The following is a 12,915-nucleotide window of genomic DNA, read 5'->3' as shown; positions in this document are numbered from 1 at the left end:
AGAGGTAAGTATCCAGCTGCCGGAGCCCTGAGCAAGCGGCAGAGAAGGGCGGGCGCTGACACATAGCCCAGCGGGGTGCGCGACCGCCAGTGGGCCCCTCTGCCTGCTCAGGGCCCCGGCATTTGCCCGGGTGCGCCGGGTGCTGACGCCGGCCCTGCCTATAAGGTAGCTAAATCAAATAAATGACAATAGACAGTGTTTTTCCTTCTGTAGAAAATATAATTTACAAACTATTAACCTAGTACTGAGACATCACTGTGTGGATTTTTCCTGTAAAGTTACATCAAGGTGCAGTTTATTCCTGCTATGGTTACTTACCTGTTTTGCCCTTCATATATTATATACTACAGGTTCAGAGTTCTCCTGTTGATAACTATATGTATTCTTAAGTTGCATCCACATGGCTTTTGATGTTCATTGTAAAAGTCTTCTTACAGAATGTTCTTCTTTTTAAGTCTTCAGGCTGCTTAATATAGTCATTATTTCAGTGATAGAATATACCCATCTTAATCACCTTGTGATTTGGAACTTCAAAAATCATTATCTTGTCCTACAATGATGATATCTTCATGTATATTTCCACTAAGGGGTAAAAATGGTGAGCTTTTGTGAACTATCTAACTTATTTGAACCTGGTTCTATTTCATTATTGAACCGCTTACATCCTCTGTAAACTGAATTTAATTTTCATTAGTTTAGTTGTCCATTAGTTCGTGTTAGAGATGAGAGGATCAATACGCGGAGGATCAAGTTCAAGTCAAATTCTCTAAAGTTGTGGTTCCACTCAAATTTGAATACTTTGTGATGTGACTACTGGCTTGATAAAAAAAAAAAAAAAACTTGCCAACACTATTTCCCACACTGTTGAAGCATCAGAGAATGGGCTAACGTCATTTTGCATTTCTGTACGGGTCTTGACATAATGCCCTGCAGCTATGACATTTAGCATGTTATCACACTTGGTACAGTGGTGGTCCGTACCTGGGCTATTACAGATCATCAGTTCACAGTGGAGCACAGTATCTATGGGAGAATAGTTTTTCCTCTAGAGAGTCACTGAGTAGGTCACTCTCTTCTGCAGAGTGTAAGTGCTTGTGATTAAACGAGGTCCTCTCTCTCTCCCACAGACTTTAAGCTCTTGTGATCAGCAGGATCCTCTTTCTTCTGTAGAGTATAAACTGTTATGGTCAATGAGATTCTCTCTCTTACTTCTCCCCCATGTACATTTTCTGAACAATTTACATGCTTTTCAATTTTGAGATTAGCGCAAATTTATTTGTCCTAAATCAAACATTTTGGAAAAATTCAGTGAAGCTAGTGAACTTGAATTTTAAAAGATCTGCTCATCTCCAGTTGGTGTTTGATAATCTTGCACTATGCTCATTTACTAATAATGAGTAATTTCAAATTTTCACATGTCATAACCAATATTTCTGCTTTTATGATCTCTAGTTTTGACTGTTCTTGTCTACTTTCTTGGCTAGTCCTCCTTTCAACCTCATACGTTAAATAATCTTATCATATAATATAATGAAATAACGATTCCATATTGTCAAAATCACTAATGCTACCATACAGTACAAATGATTAATCCTTATCTATGCAACTACTGTATGTATCAGCACGATATAGTGGTATATTCTTTTGTTGATCTTGGACAGAAAAGTAGTAACTGGGTATACCCCTCTTGGTCTACGGTGGTGAAGTGGTTAGTCTCAATGTAATCTTCTTTATTTAACTAGATGTAAAAGCAGTAACACTTTTATGAAGTGTCTCTTGAACCATGTAGTTTAGACTATGACTCGATATTTATAGTACAACAGGAGTGGAATCTGTCATTAGAGTAAGATCAAGGCAATGGCAATGATGTGAATTGAGTACAAAACTTCTTTGTCTAAACAATTTACATCAATACTGATATGAATTTCTAGCTCTACCACAAAGAATTAGAGCATATTTGATGTACAAGGCCGTCCTCAATGTGCTAATCTAATTCACTTCATAATACGTTTACAAATATGGTGTATAAATACAGCAATGAGAGAAATGTCATAGGCAATCAGTGAGGTTTATACTGTTTCAAACTCTTTTATAATACATTTCTTTTTATTATATGGAACTTATACTGAATCAACTGTTGTGTCCCATCAAATATATCAACATTTGTTCAAGGGTTTTAAATGGAAACTATTGTAAATTCAGCAAAGCATCATTTTAAAGCAGTAAAAATTACACTATGAAATAACTAAGAAAAAAACATGAGTAGGGGACCAAAAAATTAAAGATTCTAAGAACTTGAAAAGTTAATCACTGGGTCATGTGTCATGTATTACCCACTAAGACATTGCAATAAGCTTTGCTAGCCAAATTAGTCCAAAATGTTTCTATAAATTTAGAATTCTTCTAGCTGGGCAAGTCTTTTTCTGCTAAAGAACTGTATTTCTATCTTTCCCTGTGTGGAAAGTATAGCAAGAACCTTTATATCTGCTCAAAATGACAGTAGCAGTTGTCACTATTTAGCCCGTTAGTCCTCATGTCAGAGGAAATCCATAACACTTGCCATAACACTGCTTCATCTGAGACTAGTGAAGACAGCTATGCCTTACTGTGATGAGACAGCTTAGCCATCATGGTGCTACATGTTAGGGTCCCTTGATGACTCCAAAAGGAAGAAACGCGTCGGGACGACAGGGCAAGCACGGGGCTATTAGAGCAGTCTAGATGTGGACTACTCTTGTCAGGGCAGGAGTAAAGGGGTGTCAGGTCAGTTCAGCCCATATGGGGTGTTAATAGGGGCAGTTATATACTCCTCCCCTTGGATTTTTGCCTGCCTACCTGTCTCCCCTCCAGGGAGTATCTCCCTCCTCTACCTGTTAGAACCCTCCTGTTAGTTTTTTCTATTTTGCTGGTCACATGACGTTTTGCCTATTTAATCCAGCTCCACCCTCCTGGCCTTGCTGGACTTCAGTGTTACATTTACTCTTAAGCTAGCCAGGTGCCTTGTACCTTACTCTGTAGTTTGCTTGGTCTTTTGACCACTAGTACTTCTGTTTGTTTGTTTTGTCTTTGCTCTGCTACAATTTCTGCTAGGAGGTGTCCATCTATATCCCAGTCCTTAGTTCTTGTATTGACCCCTCCCTTATATCTATAGGTCTGCGTACAGACTAGCCGAGGACTTAGGCGGGTCTGTTCACAAGGAACAGGTCCCCCGCTGCATCGTAGGGAATCAGCTTAGTCCTATTGTAGGGACAGTTTTCCCATCTTTCCTTAGTGTTTGTAGCAGTTCATAACAGTAAGTCCAGTCCAAAAATAAAACACTCTAAGGAAAGAAATCCTGATTTCAGCATGGTGTCGGTTCAGGAGTTGGCTCAACGCCTGCAGGGACTGTCTTTGGAGGTGGCCGAGCTCCAGCAACACATGAGTAGCTGTCCTGGAGCGCATTTTGTCAAACCGAAGGTAGGACTGCCAGATTTTTTTTATGGTAAACGGCAAGATTTGTTTTCCTTTAAAAATGCTTGTTTATTATATTTTCGTTTAAGACCCAGATCCTCGGGGAATGAATCACAGCACATTGGGTTTATAATGTCACTTTTGCACAAATAACCACAGGGATGGGCCTTTTCTCTACTACCTAATGATCCGTGTTTTAGATCTGTGGAAGATTTTTTTTCTGCTATGGGGTTGTTGTATGATGATCCTGATCGAGTCTCATCTGCTGAAACTGAATTAAGACGTTTGAAGCAGGGATCAGGTGATGTGGAAAATTATTGTACATACTTCAGAAGATGGTCGACTGAAGAGGAATGGAATGACTCAGCATTAAAATGTTTGTTTCTTGATGGTCTTGGTGAAAGGGTTAAGGATCTGCTGATTGCCTTCCCAAAACCTGGAACCTTGCAGGAGGCAATGCAATTAGCCATACGTGTGGACAGGAGACTGCGTGCTAGGAGTAATGAAGAGAAATCTACTGCTATGGCAACTCCTAGTTTTCAGAGGGTCTGTTCGGAGGGTGGAGAACCGATGGAGATTGGGGCGATGTCACCCCACTCTCAGGAAAAAGACCGCAGGTTTGCTAAAGGATTGTGCTTTTATTGCGGTAAATCTGATCACTTTATTAAGAACTATGTGCTTCGTTTGAACAAAGAAAAAAAAAAAGAGGTCAGTTACGCCCGCATAGCTTGTTTAAACTCAAAGGGAGTATTTCTTTCAGGAAGCACCTCATTCCAGGAGGAATTGATTGAATTTCGGGTATTTGTGGATTGTGGTTCTACACTCAATGTGATTGATGAGGGTTTTTTGGAAAAAATTAAATTAGAATCCAAACTTTTGTCATCTCCTATTTCTGTGATTGCTGTTGATGGCTCTCCCTTGAAAGGTATTACTCACAAGGTTTTTGAATTTCCCCTCACCATTAATGGTATCCACCAAGAGAATTTGGATTTGGCGGTATTAAATAATTTGCCTGCTCCAGTGGTTTTGGGGTTACCTTGGTTAAAATTGCACAATCCTGTACTGGACTGGTCTACCAATGAAATTAAGTCTTGGAGTCCTAAGTGCTATGATAGATGTTGCAACGGTCGCATTGCTGCTGTGGAAAGAGGGGAATTACCTGTACCTATTCAGGATTTTTGGAAGTTTTCTTCCGAGGAGGAGTCGCAAGTTTTGCCTCCTCATAGGGACTATGATTGTACTATTGAGTTTGTCCCTGGAGCAACACTTCCCAAGAGTCGCTTATTTAATCTTACCATCCCTGAGAGAAAGGCCTTGGAGGAATACATACAGACAAGCTTGGCCGCCGGTCACATTAGACCTTCTAAGTCACCTGTGGCTGTTGGATTCTTTTTTGTAAAAAAAAAGGATGGCGGTTTACGTCCATGTCAGGACTTTCGCGAAATTAATAAAATTACAGTACGCAATTCCTACCCACTGCCATTAATCCCTGACTTGTTCAACCAGTTAGTGGGGGCCAAGTGGTTCTCTAAGATTGATCTCCGGGGGGCATACAATTTGTTACGTATGAAGGAAGGTGATGAGTGGAAAACTGCTTTTAACACTCCAGTGGGTCATTTTGAGAAACTGGTTATGCCCTTTGGTCTTACCAACGCACCAGCGTTTTTTCAGAACCTTATTAATGACATCCTAAGACCGTTGATCGGTAAGAATGTGGGGGTGTATTTGGATGACAATTTGATTTTTGCACCGGATCTGGAGTCTCATTGGCAGAGCATACGTGAGGTATTGCAGTTGTTAAGCGACATTTCACTTTTTGCTAAGCTGGAGAAATGTGAGTTCGCTGTGCAGAGAATTAGTTTTTTGGGCTACATTATCTCCAGCGAGTGCTTTGAGATGGACCCGGTGAAGGTTCAGGCGGTTCAGGAATGGCCTAGGCCTATTGGTTTGAAATCAATACAGAGATTTTTGGGTTTCGCCAATTATTACAGAAAATTCATTACGAATTTTTCTATAATTGTTAATCCGCTGACCGATCTCACCAGGAAAGGTGCGAATATGGTCCAGTGGACTACTGAGGCCATTGAAGCTTTTGTGTATCTCAAGGAGAGGTTCAGTTCTGCCCCCATCCTTATGCAGCCTGATGAGACCAAGCCTTTTTTGGTCGAGGTTGATGCTTCTTCGGTGGGGGTCGGTGCTGTTTTGTCTCAGGAAAAGAAGGATGGAGTACATCCCTGTGCTTTTTTTTCCAAAAAATTTTCTGAGACCGAACTTAATTACGATGTCGGTAATCGGGAATTGCTGGCGATTAAACTCACATTTGAACATTGGCGTCATCTCTTGGAAGGTGCTAAATTTCCCACTCAGGTTTTTACTGATCATAAGAATCTGATCTATCTTGATGCTGCCAAGCGCTTGAATGCCCGTCAATCTAGGTGGGCACTTTTTTTTTCGCGGTTTAATTTTTCTGTTACTTACATTCCGGGTACCAAGAATGTAAAAGCTGATGCTTTATCTCGCAGTTTTTCTCCCATGGTTGGTACCGAGGAGGAGGAGAGCATTTTGCAGGAAGGTGTTGTGATAGCAGCATTGGACTCCGTTTTGGAAGATGGGAGTTTGAAAGCCCAGGAGGATGCCCCATCCAACACTCCCCATGGGAGGTTGTTTGTGCCTAGGAACTTTAGGAGAGATTTGTTTGTGGAGTGTCATGAGTCTCGGTTGGCAGGTCATCCAGGAATTTTGGCGACTAAGAGACTTGTAGGTCACAGTTTTTGGTGGCCTGGGTGGCAGAAGGAAGTCATTAAGTGGGTGCGTCAATGTACTGTGTGTGCTAGATCTAAGTCTTCACATGCTTCTGCTGCGGGGTTGCTTTGCCCTCTGGAGGTTCCTAGTGCTCCTTGGATGCATCTTGCTATGGATTTTATTACTGACCTTCCTGCCTCTGAGGGTTTCACTGTTATCTGGGTGGTCGTGGACCGTTTTAGCAAAATGTGTCACTTGGTTCCCTTCATCAAACTGCCCTGCGCCAAGACACTCGCTAAGGCTTTTGTTAAAGAAATTGTCAGGCTCCATGGCGTTCCTACCGACATTGTTTCCGATAGGGGACGTCAGTTCGTGGCTCGTTTTTGGCATGCCTTTTGTGACAGGTTGGGAGTCAATTTGTCATTTTAATCTGGTTATCATCCTGAGTCTAATGGACAGACAGAAAGAAAGAACCAGGATGTTGAACAGTTTTTGCGTTGTTTTGTGGCTGACAATCAAGAGGGGTGGTCTGAGTTTCTGCCACTGGCTGAATTTGCTCTTAAAAACCATACATCCTCTTCTGCTGGGTGTTCTCCTTTTTTTTTTTGTACTGGGAGACATCCGTCGTTTGGGTCATTCTCCAAATTGGTATCGGCTGTGCCGGAGGAGGAGAATTTTTTCCGGTGATTTGGAGAGAGTTTGGACTGATGTACGGCGTAACCTTCAAGAGGCTAACAAAAAATCCAAGAGGTACTTTGACAGGAAACGTCAAGAGGTTTTGTTTACTGTTGGTGACATGGTTTGGTTGTCCTCTAGGAATCTGTGGTTGAGGATTCCTTCTAAGAAATTGGGCCCGAAGTTTGTGGGTCCGTTTAAGGTGCTTCAGGTAGCTAACCAATCTGCTTTTAGGTTGGAGGTTCCTACCTCCTGGAAGATTAATCCGGTGTTTCATGTTTCCTTATTGAAAAAAGCTGATGTTTCTGATAGGGACGCCACTGTCTCTGTTCCTCCGGTGGAGGAAGACGGTGAATATGAAATTTCTCTCATTCTTAATTCTAGATGGCATAGAGGAAGATTGCAGTATCTCGTCGCTTGGAAAGGTTTCGGTCCCGAGGATAACTCCTGGGTAAGGGCGGATGATGTCTCTGCTCCTAGACTTGTCGGAGCGTTTCACAGGAGGTTTCCTGATAGACCTGGGCCTGGAGGATCCGGAGGATCCTCATAGAAGAGGGGGTACTGTTAGAACCCTCCTGTTAGTTTTTTCTATTTTGCTGGTCACATGACTTTTTGCCTGTTTAATCCAGCGCCGCCCTCCTGGCCTTGCTGGACTTCAGTGTTACATTTACTCTTAAGCAAGCCAGGTGCCTTGTACCTTACTCTGTAGTTTGCTTGGTCTTTTGACCACTAGTACTTCTGTTTGTTTGTTTTGTCTTTGCTCTGCTACAATTTCTGCTAGGAGGTGTCCATCTATATCCCAGTCCTTAGTTCTTGTAGGGACCCCTCCCTTATATCTATAGGTCTGCGTTCAGACTAGCCGAGGACTTAGGCAGGTCTGTTCACAAGGAACAGGTCCCCCGCTGCATCGTAGGGAATCAGCTTAGTCCTATTGTAGGGACAGTTTGTAGCAGTTCATAACACTACCCCACTGGGACGTGCACTACTCCACAAGTATCGGGTGAGGATGTTCCATTATTCTTATTCAATACTTTATGGATGCATTTATATGAATGAAATACGTGTTCTCTTGATAATGTTATGACCTTAACTTTATCTCATCTACTTTGAATGTGTTTGAGAAACGTTTGACTCTGTTCACCCTAAGACGTTTATCTCGTGATGATGGTATGATTACAACTTGACATTATTTCATTTTTGCTCGAGAAATGTCTAACATTGTCCACTTGTTACAGTGGTGGCCAAAAGTATTGGCACCCCTGTAATTCTGTCAGATAATACTCAGTTTCTTCCTGAAAATGATTGCAATCACAAATTCTTTGGTATTATTATCTTCATTTAATTTGCTTGCAAGGAAAAAACACAAAAGAGAATGAAGCAAAAATCAAATCATTGATCACTTCACACAAAACTCCAAAAATGGGCCAGACAAAAGTATTGGCACCCTCAGCCTAATACTGGGTTGCACAACCTTTAGCCAAAACAACTGCGAACAACCGCTTCTGGTAACCATCAATGAGTTTCTTACAATGCTCTGCTGGAATTGTAGACCATTCTTCTTTTCCAAACTGCTCCAGGTCCCTGATATTTGAAGGGTGCCTTCTCCAAACTGCCATTTTGAGATCTCTCCACAGGTGTTCTATGGGATTCAGGTCTGGACTCATTGATGGCAACCTTAGAAGTCTCCAGTGCTTTCTCTCAAACCATTTTATAGTGCTTTTGGAAGTGTGTTTTGGGTCATTGTCCTGCTGGAAGACCCATGACCTCTGAGGGAGACCCAGCTTTCTCACACTGGGCCCTACATTATGCTGCAAAATTTGTTGGTAGTCTTCAGACTTCATAATGCCATGCACACGGTCAAGCAGTCCAGTGCCAGAGGCAGCAAAGCAACCCCAAACATCAGGGAACCTCCGCCATGTTTGACTGTAGGGACCGTGTTCTTTTCTTTGAATGCCTCTTTTTTTTTCCTGTACACTCTATGTTGATGCTTTTTCCCAAAAAGCTCTACCTTTGTCTCATCTGACCTGAGAACATTCTCCCAAAATGTTTTAGGCTTTCTCAGGTAAGTTTTGGCAAACTCCAGCCTGGCATTTTTATGTCTCGGGGTAAGAAGAGGGGTCTTCCTGGGTATCCTACCATACAGTCCCTTTTCATTCAGACGCCGACGGATAGTACGGGTTGACACTGTTGTACCCTCGGACTGCAGGGCAGCTTGAACTTGTTTGGATGTTAGTCGAGGTTCTTTATCCACCATCCGCACAATCTTGCGTTGAAATCTCTCGTCAATTTTTCTTTTTCGTCCACATCTAGGGAGGTTAGCCACAGTGCCATGGGGTTTAAACTTCTTGATGACACTGCGCCCGGAAGACACAGGAACATTCAGGTCTTTGGAGATGGACTTGTAGCCTTGAGATTGCTCATGCATCCTCCCAATTTGGTTTCTCAAGTCCTCAGACAGTTCTTTGGTCTTCTTTCTTTTCTCCATGCTCAATGTGGTACACACAAGGACACAGGACAGAGGTTGAGTCAACTTTAATCCATGTTAACTGGCTGCAAGTGTGATTTAGTTATTGCCAACACCTGTTAGGTGCCACAGGTAAGTTACAGGTGCTGTTTATTACACGAATTAGAGAAGCATCACATGATTTTTCAAACAGTGCCAATACTTTTGTCCACCCCCTTTTTTAGGTTTGGTGTGGAATTATATACAATTTGGCTTTAGGACAATTCTTTTTGTGTTTTTTCATTGAAGACAAATTAAATGAAGATAATAATAACAAAGAATTTGTGATTGCAATCATTTTCAGGAAGAAACTGAGTATTATCTGACAGAATTGCAGGGGTGCCAATACTTTTGGCCACCACTGTATGTATTGGATGTTTCATACGGACTCTGTGTTATCAAGGTACCTGTTTGATCCTGTTTGACCAGGGCTTGTTGTGCCTTTCAGGGGACGTGGTCTGCTCCCTTGTTATAGTTGTTGCCATAACCTGGGGAGAATATCTACTTTGTCTCTATTTTTAATTTAATATTTTACTTATCTATTAAAAGTTATATTTTATAGTCTGAATTACCCTTGCTGTGCTCTGTTTCTACATAGAGCAGAGAAAAGAAGAAGAAGAATTAGCTGGGTATAAAGTCAAAATGAGCAATTGTAAGTACACAGTGCTATATAATATGACGACTGCAATATATTAAGAGGATAAAAACTTTGAAGGGAGTGCTTGCTTAACTTTGATAATATATTGGGAATTTTTTTTTTTCTGTTGCTGTAAGACATAACTTTGTAATTGTAGCGCTTAGAGCACTGCCTCCCTCTCATATGCAAACCAAAATATTTATTTGGTGAAATGCTTAAACAATCAAATAGTTTGGATTCTACTAAGTATCATATTCTAACTGCGACTTGCATTGCGTTAGTATATAACTCTAAATGGATCATGATTGAAAGTCTGAATCCTGAAAGGTTCCCATTTATTTCATCCATGATAAATAATACAGCCTGCTATGTCAATAATTGAAGTTTATTCATCAATGTGTCTAGAATGTCTCTCTGCCTGATGAATAGGTCTTGGAAAATAACACAGCAGTGCATTCTCCTTATCTTTAGGGTGATAAATAAGACCTTTTTATAAACATACACTAGCAATCTTGCCCTAAATAACCTGACATTCAGTCAATTGGCTGTGATCATTTCTACAACTGTTTTTCATTGTTTTCCTAGGAAAAGAGAAAAACAAACCATGGTTACAATGTTTCTTTTTGTTTGTTTGTTTTCTTTTGTCTATTTCATTTAATCTAGGGAATGTAAAGTGTGAGCCCCAGTGGGGACAGTGCCCATAATGTCTGTAAGTTGTCTGAATTGTAAAGTGCTGCGTAATATGTTGGCGCTATATAAATAAAAAAAAAAGATTTTTTTAAAAATAAAAAGAAAAAAGATATTTATGCTGTACTCTAGATATCTAGCCTGTGGATGTGTACATATTATTTGCATATTACTATACTTTAATGCTCCTTTAAATACTATGTCCTCATACAGTGTACGCAGTCATTTCATTATTATAGAGTACAATACTGACTATATATATGTATTAGAGTATGTGCCCATGAACAGGAGCCGCTGAAGGTTTGAAGCTGCGTGTCTATGCAGCGTCAACCCAGCAGCTTCCAGATGTTACAGCATAGTGGATGGGATTTCTAGAAATCCCATGTCCACTATGCGTTGCTGTGCCCCTGCGGATCACCCTCGGAAACTGACATGCGGCGTGTCTTTCAGGACCGCAGCATGTCAATTTCTCTTGTGGCTCCACATGTGGACTTTCCCCCATCAATGAGGAAATTCTGCATGTGGATAAAAAAAATGCAGCCGCTCATTAGGCATAATGAGGGCGGAAGCCACGCGGCTGTTCAGAGGTCAGAGGGCCTCCTGAAAACAATGTTCCCATTATTAGGAAGTGGGTCTCCCATAGTGTTTGCCTATGCAGTAAAAGCAAGGGTTGCCAAAAATTTGGAACTACTCCAATGCCCCTTGGAAGAGACGTAGAGGAGGGCCTCCTGCAAAAAAATGTTCCCATTATTAGGAAGTGGGTTTCCCATAGTGTTGGCCTATGCAGTGAATGCAAGGGTTGCCAAAAGTTTGGAGGCACTCCAATGCCCCTTGGAAGAGACGTGGAGGTCAGAGGGCCTCCTGAAAACAATGTTCCCATTATTAGGAAGTAGGTCTCCCATAGTGATGGCCTATGCAATGAATGCAAGGGTTGCCAAAAATTTGGAGGCACTCCAATGCCCCTTGGAAGAGACGTAGAGGGCCTCATGAAAAAATGTTCCCATTATTAGGAAGTTGGTCTCCCATAGTGTTGGCCAATGCAGTGAATGCAAGGGCTGCCAAAAATTGGGAGGCACTCCAATGCCCCTTGGAAGAGACGTAGAGGGCCTCATGAAAAAATGTTCCCATTATTAGGAAGTGGGTCTCCCATAGTGTTGGCCTATGCAGTGAATGCAAGGGTTGCCAAAAATTTGGAGGCACTCCAATGTTCCTTGGAAAAGACGTAGAGGGCCTCACGAAAAAATGTTCCCATTATTAGGAAGTAGGTCTCCCATAGTTTTGGCCTATGCAGTGAATGCAAGGGCTGCCAAAAATTGGAAGGCACTCCAATTCACCTTGGAAAAGACATGGAGGAGGGCCTTATAAAAAATGTTGCTATTATAAAGGAGCTGGTCTCCTATACTTGTAATGCCCATGCCCATGCACAAACATTTACCCCTAGGGGGTATACATGAACATACTGTATAAAAATTTTTTTTTACGGGCATCATAAACTCCCTTTAAAAAAATTATGTGGGTGTTGCATCACAGACCATGGTCACCCTGGCGATATGGTGGTGGAGGATGAGGATGAGGAGAAGGAGGAGGACAAGAGCAAATAGCCAAAATCAGGAAGCGTATACCCATGTGTGGGTGTGAAAAGGTGCATGGGAATACAACTCCCAAAAAAGAAATTGGATTTGAGTTTATGTTACACTGCTATTATTCGGTGGTGTTGAGAAGTCTAGCCCAATCCAGCCCTTGTTCATTTTTATAAGAGTCAGCCTGTCAGCATTTTCAGTTGACAGGCGGATGCGCTTATCAGTTATAATATCACCAGCGACACTAAAAGCCCGCTCTGATAAAACGCTGGTGGCAGGGCTGGCCAGGACCTCCAAGGCGTAGAGAGCCAGTTCATGCCACATGTCCAGCTTGGATACCCAATAATTATAAGGCACAGAGGAATCACGGAGGACGTCTTGTGAGAGTACCCCATGCCTCAGGGCCTGTGCGATGGGAGGGGCTAAGGAAAACTCTCCCATAACTTTGACAGTGTTCCTCTGCCTTTGCTGGATTGGAGTTATGTCTCTCTCGCCTGTGCTCCTTGTTTGTCCAATGAACTGTGACCTCTTCCGCTAGCATTTTCAGAGGATCCCCAATTTTTTTAATACTTTCGCAACAAGGACCTTCTGGTTCTGCCCCATTTTTGTAGACCTGTCCACCTCATGAATAAGAGATATAA

Source organism: Phyllobates terribilis, unplaced genomic scaffold, assembly GCF_046119375.1.
Source record: "Phyllobates terribilis strain yellow unplaced genomic scaffold, ASM4611937v1 Scaffold_11__3_contigs__length_659146591, whole genome shotgun sequence".
Lineage (NCBI taxonomy): Eukaryota > Metazoa > Chordata > Amphibia > Anura > Dendrobatidae > Phyllobates > Phyllobates terribilis.
This window is presented reverse-complemented; position numbering follows the sequence as displayed.